Raw genomic sequence first — 8,032 nt, 5'->3', positions numbered from 1 at the left:
CAGCAGAATGGCGAGGGGAGGAAGCAGGGTGGCAGGCAGCTGCGTGGCGCGTGCTGGTGCCGGCGTCGAGCACCTGCCTGCCTGCCTAGCTGACTCAAGCAGCTCGCTACATTGGTTGCTGGGCTGGGCCGGCGTGGTGGGCCTGCTAGGTGAGCGCCAGGTAAGTCCTCTGCTTTCTACTTTTGTTTTTCATTTTTATTTGTTCCTGTTCTGTGTTTTGAAATAGTAAAAGTACTATTCCATTTAGGAAAAACCTGAAAATATTCAGAGGCACATTTGAAATTATTCTCAACAGCCTAAAAATACCTTAAGATTATTTGGGCATTTTAAAATATTTATAGGATTTAAATTGCCCAAATGCAAATAGTAATGATTTAATCCAATGACCTTATGTGTCCTGGAAAAAATGTGAACCCATTTTGTCAGAGGTTCTAACCCAAAACAAAAAGGGTGGACTTTTTAGAAGGGCATTTCAGGTTCATTGAAAAAGATTTTAGTAAACCCTAGTTATTTCCAGGGGGTGCTGGGGGTTCTGTCATCCCCATTTCAGTTTTCTGGAAGAGTAGACATGATGCAACACTCTAATGCGTGAACTAGCTAGGGTGTGACACCTTCCCCCTCCCCTGCATCGATCAAATTATCGACGCTACTGCAGGATGTGACTCATTGTGTTTCCTCGACACATACTCTGGATACCATCAAATCAAGATGGCGGAGTCCGATCAGGCCACAACGACATTCATCACCCCATACAACCCCTTCTGTTTTAACACCATGCCTTTCGGGCTCAAAAACGCCGGTGCAACCTATCAACGCATGATTCAGACATGCCTGGAAGCACAAACAGTGGAGGCATACGTAGACGACACTACTAGGAAAAGGCCTGCTAGTGGCGCACCTGTTTTGGCTACTAATGGTGCACTACAGGTGCGCCACTAGGACCACGCCATTAGAATTTTTGACTAATGGTGCACCACAGGTGCACCATTAGTATCTGGTATACTAATGGCGCACCACATAGTAGCGCGCCATTAGTAACAATTTTTTTAATTTTTTTAATTTTTTTTTAAATTATTTTTTTCTTTTTTTCTTAATCTCGGGTCACTATGGCTTAATCTCGGGTCAATATGCTTAATCTCAAGTCAAATCGCACTCTATGGTCAAACTTCCCGGAAGGTAGCACACTTAACTTCACAGTTGTATCCAACCCAGCACCAGCTCACTTCACAGGCACTTGTTGATATATCTATCATATTAATCCTATTAAACCTTATTGATGTCTAGGACTTTGTACATTTTCATGAGTATGATGAAATTTTGAAAAAATATTTCAAACTTCCCGTTCATATTATGTATCATATTTTGAAAAAAAATTCCAATTTTTTTTAAACCAATTTTTTTCTGTTACTAGTGGCGCACCTAGCAAATGGTGCGCTACTAGTAAGTTTGATTTTTTTTCATTTCCCCCCTCTAGATCTTAAAAGCCCCGTATCTTTCGTTCTGTTAGGTTTTTGGGGATTTTGAAGATGTTGAACAAATGTTCCCCTGGTTCAATTCGGATATAACTTTTCGAGTAGACGATTATTCATATAAAAAACTTTTTAATCCGAGTTCGTATGCAAAAGTTATGCCCATTTTACTAAATTCCAAAGAGATTTTGCAAATAAAGTCGAAATTCATATTTGTAAATTTTCCCAACAACTAGACCACATATCACATGGGAAACTTATTTTTTTTATTTTTTTGACATTTCCATCATTTTCTTTTATTTTTTTAAACTGAAAAGGCGGTCCACTTGTATCTGGTGCGCCACTGCTACATACACGGTGCGCCAGTAATGTCCATATCATCTATAGCCCTTTTCCTAGTAGTGCGATGTGGTCATTAAAACTAGACACATCGAATCCTTAATAGACGACTTGAGGCTTACGTTCGACAATCTCCGAACATATGATATCAAGCTCAATCCGGAAAAATGCGTTTTTGGCGTGCCCGCCGGAAAGCTCTTGGGCTTCATAGTTTCCAATAGAGGAATTGAAGAAAATCCGGCTAAAATACGAGCACTGTCATAGTTGGCTACCCCAACAGACCTCAAGCAAATCCAGAAATTAACCGGATGCGTGGCTGCCTTAAGCCGCATTATCTCCCGACTGGGAGAAAAGGCATTACCTCTTTATCGCCTTCTTCGACGCACTGAACACTTTGAGTGGATGGATGCGGCCACGGCCGGATTAGAAGAAATAAAAGCCCTCTTGGCCAGCAACCCAATCTTGGTCGCGCCAACTATCGGCAAACCAATGTTGTTATATATAGCGACAACACACCAGGTTGTCAGCGTAGTACTCGTCGTTGAACGAGAGACGGGCGGACATAAGTTCCCGCTTCAAAAGCTGGTATACTACGTATCCACTGTCCTCACTCCATGCAAATCACGGTACCCACATTATCAAAAGATAGAATACATGGTCTTCATGGCATCCCGAAAACTACGACACTACTTTCAACAGTGTTCAATTACGGTGGCCTCTGAAGTACCACTCAACGACATAATAAATTACCGCCACAGGAAGGATTGCTAAATGGGCTATTGAGCTCCTCCCGTTCGACATAACATACAAACCCCGACGAGCCATTAAGTCGCAAGTAATGGCTGCTTTCGTCGCCGAATGGACAGAAGCCGAACTCCCTAAAGAGTACGACGCGTACTCCAATTAGATCATGCACTTCGACGGCTCTAAGATGTTGGCTGGTCTGGGGGTAGGCATCGTCCTGACATCCCCCACTGGAGATACAGTCCAATAAGTACTCCAAATATTATACACAGACTCCAACAATGCAGTAGAATATGAGGCCATGTTGCATGGTCTCCGGATGGCAGTCTCCATGGGCATTCAATGCCTAGAGGTGTGTGGGGATTCGAACCTCGCAATATCTCAAATAAATGGAGACTTTGACGCCAAGGACACAAAAATGGCGGCTTACCACAATGCCATCCTCAAAATGTCAGCTCGGTTCAAGGGGCTCGAATTCCACAATGTGGTCTGAGAAAACAATCAAGCGGTGGATATCCTCGCCCGCATCGGCGCTAAGCGCGACCCTGTCCCACCTAATATCTTCTTGGAAAGGCTGTTTAAGCCATCCATGGTGTGGGAAGGGGAGACCGGCAACAACAGTCCGGATCCGGCCACAACACCAGCTCCCGAGCACTCTGACGTAATCGGAGGCTCCGCCACCGAAATAACACCTTCGGCCCACGTGATTATGGCTGTCATCGCCCTGTGGACAGAACCCTTCTTGGCTTACCTAAATAGGCAAGAACTCCTTGAGGAGCCAAACGAGGCACGTTGCATTGTGCGGTGGTTTAAAGCCTACAAGGTCCACGAGGGAGAACTTTATAAGAAAAGCGCTACCGGAGTACTTCAAAGGTGTATCTCCTAAGAGGAAGGATGACAACTTTTGGCAGAAATTCACGCTCGACTCGGCGACCATCACGCCGCAGCTCGGGCCCTTGTAAGCAAGGCCTTCTGTACAGGTTTCTACTGGCCGACAGCCCGAGCAGACGCACAGGACCTCATCCAACATTGCGTCGGTTGCCAGCTTTTTGCAAACCAAAGCCATATGCCACCTACCGCTCTCCAAACAATCCCCATTACTTGGCCCTTTGCGGTCTGGGGGCTTGATATGGTCGGACCCCTTAAAGGAGTAAGCCATAAGAAAAAGTACCTATTGGTCACGGTGGATAAATTCACCAAATGGATAGAAGCCAAACCAGTTAAAACGATCAAGTCCAGACCAGTGATAGACTTCATATCCGGGGTTGTACACCATTATGGTGTCCCCCACAACATCATCACCGATAACGGCTCGAACTTTACAGCCGACAAGGTAAAAACTTGGTGCGGCAACATGGGCATTAAGCTCGATTATACCTCCGTCTATCACCCCCAAACAAACGGTCAAGTCGAACGAGCAAATCGTCTTATTATGAGTGGCATTAAACCCAGATTAGTGCAATCCTTGAAGGAATCAGATACGCACTGGGTTGAGGAGCTCGACTTCGTACTATGGGGGCTGCGAACCACGCCGAATCGCACTACCGGATACACACCGTTTTTTATGGTGTATGGCGCAGAGGCGGTATTGCCCTCCGACATCATTCATGACTCACCTCGAGTGTGCATGTATGAAGAGAAAGAAGCCAAGCTTGATCGGCAGGACAGTTTAGACGCCCTGGAGGAGGAGCGTGACGTGGCAAAAGCCCGCTCCACATTATATAAGCAACAAGCTCGACGGTATCAAAGCAGAGAAGTGCAGGCCAAAACTTATAACGTTGGCGAACCCATTCTGCGCTTACCAGAGAAGAAAAAGGACAAGCTCAAGCCCAAATGGGAAGGTCCCTTTGTCATTGACAAAGTTCTAACCGGTGGAGCGTACCGTCTGCGGGATGCATCGGACAATCGACTCGAGCCAAACCCATGGAACGCGGCCAGACTCCGAAGGTTCTACGCCTAGTGCCGGACTCTGTGTTCGTCTCCTTACCTCCGCCTTTTTTATATATATATATATCCGCTATCTGTCTTTCTTTCTTTCTTTCTTTCTTTCTTCCCTTTTTCTTCACGGCCTTAAAAGGTTAAAATGTGTCTTGACTACACAATCTTGACGCAACAGGCGTGCTCATTATACCTGGGGGCTTCTTATACGGAAGCTTAATATAATTATGTTCCGGGCTCTATGCCCCCTGCACATGTGTTACTTTTCCACATGTACCTTCTCTTCGCCATTATATGCATCGATATGACTTAAGTTTTGGCCAAGCTGGGTTGCCTGGCTCTTGTATTTATGCCCTACGTTCCCGTTAATTCGGCTAGGGCATAAGGGGAGCACCTCTGCGATTGTTACTTCCGGGATCAGCCGGATGTGGACCTCAGACTGGGTGAAGCCGAAAGCTAGCGTTCTTAAGGCAATATTCGGTCGGTGAACAAAAGATGACTTTTACTTATTGCAATACATGCCCCCAGATGTCTATATCCTGCCTCTCTTTTCGCAGTTCGGACATCCACATTAATGCATGCGTACCCAGGGAAAGGAACCATTAATGGAACTATTCTCCCTGGAAGATGTTTCTTACTATCCATGTAATATAACATAGCTAGTTGGGTACTTGTCTGTTCAAGCACTTATGTCCCCTATGCCTGGTTTCCACGCGTACCCCGGTTTTTACATAACTGAGAGGGTATTCGGATACACTCTGGACTATCGAGTCCGGAGGTCGAAGCGAAAAGGTCCGCCATGACAAATGATTTACAATCCTGCTAGGGACAATATATGTCACTTGAAGTACACAGTCACTTAGACTGACTAAATTCTTCTTCTATACCATCCAACAAGCTGTCTAGCCTACAATCCTATTGGGAATATGCTACGTCTTGAGCTTGCGTTGGTTTCGCCCGAAGAGGAAGGGATGATGCAGCAAAGTAGCGTAAGTATTTCCCTCAGTTTTTGAGAACCAAGGTATCAATCCAGTAGGAGGCCACGCGCAAGTCCCTTGTACCTACACAACACAAAGAGCTCAATGCAACCAACGCGATTAGGGGTTGTCAATCCCTTCACGGTCACTTACGGAAGTGAGATCCAATAGATAATATTTTTGGTATTTTTGATATAAAGATGCAAAGTGAAAAGTAAAAGGCAAAGTAAAAACAAAACAAGATTAAAGTGATGGAGATTGATATGATGAGAATAGATCCGGGGGCCATAGGTTTCACTAGTGGCTTCTCTCGAGAGCATAAGTTTTGTACGGTGGGTGAACAAATTACCGTTGAGCAATTGATAGAATTGAGCATAGTTATGAGAATATCTAGGCATGATCATGTATATAGGCATCACGTCCGTGACAAGTAGATCAAAACGATTCTGCATCTACTACTATTACTCCACACATCGACCGCTATCTAGCATGCATCTAGAGTATTAAGTTAAAAACAGAGTAACGCTTTAAGCAAGATGACATGATGTAGAGAGATAAATTCATGCAATATGAAATAAACCCCATCTTGTTATCCTCGATGGCAACGATACAATACGTGTCTTGCTGCCCCTTCTGTCACTGGGAAAGAACACCGCAAGATCGAACCGAAAGCTAAGCACTTCTCCCATGGCAAGAACTACCAATCTAGTTGGCCAAACCAAACGGATAATTTGAAGAGACTTGCAAAGATAACCAATCATACATAAAATAATTCAGAGAAGATTCAAATATTGTTCATAGATAGACTTGATCATAAACCCACAATTCATCGGTCTCAACAAACACACCGCAAAAGAAGAAAATTACATCGAATAGATCTCCACAAGAGAGGGGGAGAACATTGTATTGAGATCCAAAAAGAGATAAGAAGCCATCTAGCTACTAACTATGGACCCGAAGGTCTGAGGTAAACTACTCACACTTCATCGGAGAGGCTAGGATGATGTAGAAGCCCTCCGTGATGATGGCCCTCTTCCGGCGGAGCTCCGGAACAGGCCCCAAGATGGGATCTCGTGGATATAGAAAGTTGCGGCGGTGGAATTAGGTTTTTGGCTCCTATTCTGATCATTTGGGGGTACGTGTGTATAGATAGGAGGAAGAAGTACGCTAGAGGAGCAACGAGGGGCCCACGAGGCAGGGGGCGCGCCTTAGGGGGGGGCGCACCCCACCCTCGGGACCGCCTCTTTTGTTCCTTGGAGCAGGGTCCAAGTCTCCTGGATCACGTTCGGTGAGAAAATCACGTTCCCGAAGATTTTATTCCGTTTGGACTCCGTCTGATATTCTGTTTCTTCGAAACACTGAAATAGGCAAAAAACAGCAATTCTAGGCTGGGCCTCCGGTTAATAGGTTAGTCCCAAAAATAATATAAAAGTGGAAAATAAAGCCCAATATAGTCCAAAACAGTAGATAATATAGCATGGAGCAATCAAAAATTATAGATACGTTGGAGACGTATCAGGCATCCCCAAGCTTAATTCCTGCTCGTCCTCGAGTAGGTAAATGATAGAAAGAGAATTTTTGATGCGGAGTGCTACTTGGCATAATTTCAATGCAAAATTTCTTAATTGTGGTATGGATATTCAGATTAGAAAGATTCAAGACAAAAGTTCATATTGACCTAAAGAATAATAACACTTCAAGCATACTAATAAAGTAATTATGTCTTCTCAAAATAACATGGGCAAAGAAAGTTATCCCTACAAAATCATATAGTCTGGCTATGCTCTATCTTCACCACACAAAGTATTTAAATCATGCACAACCCCGATGACAAGCCAAGAAATTGTTTCATACTCTAACTTTTTCAAAACGTTTTCAATCTTCACGCAATACGTGAGCGTGAGCCATGGACATAGCACTATGTGGAATAGAATGGTGGTTGTGGAGAAGACAAAAAGAGGGGAAGATAGTCTCACATCAACTAGGCGTATCAACGCGCTATGGAGAGGCCCATCAATAGATATCAATGTGAGTTAGTAGGGATTGCCATGCAACGGATGCACTAGAGCTATAAGTATATGAAAGCTCATCAAAAGAAACTAAGTGGGTGTGCATCCAACTCTCCTGCTCATGAAGACCTAGGGCAATTTGAGGAAGCCCATCATTGGAATATACAAGCCAAGTTCTATAATGAAAAATTCCCACTAGTATATGAAAGTGACATAACGAGAGACTCTCTATCATGAAGATCATGGTGCTACTTTGAAGCACAAGTGTGGTAAAAGAATAGTAACATTGTCCCTTCTCTCTTTTTCTCTCATTTTTTATTTGGGCCTTTTCTCTTTTTTTATGGCCTCTTTTTTCGTCCGGAGTCTCATCCTGACTTATGGGGAAATCATAGTCTCCATCATCCTTTCCTCACTTGGCACAATGCTCTAGAAAATGATGATCATCACACTTTTATTTTTCTTACAACTCAACAATTACAACTCGATACTTAGAACAAATATGACTCTATATGAATGGCTCCGGCGGTGTACCGGGATATGCAATGAATCAAGAGTG

Source organism: Triticum urartu, chromosome 3A, assembly GCF_056163025.1.
Source record: "Triticum urartu cultivar PI428250 chromosome 3A, HENAU_Tu73, whole genome shotgun sequence".
Taxonomy (NCBI): Eukaryota; Viridiplantae; Streptophyta; class Magnoliopsida; order Poales; family Poaceae; genus Triticum; species Triticum urartu.
This window is presented reverse-complemented; position numbering follows the sequence as displayed.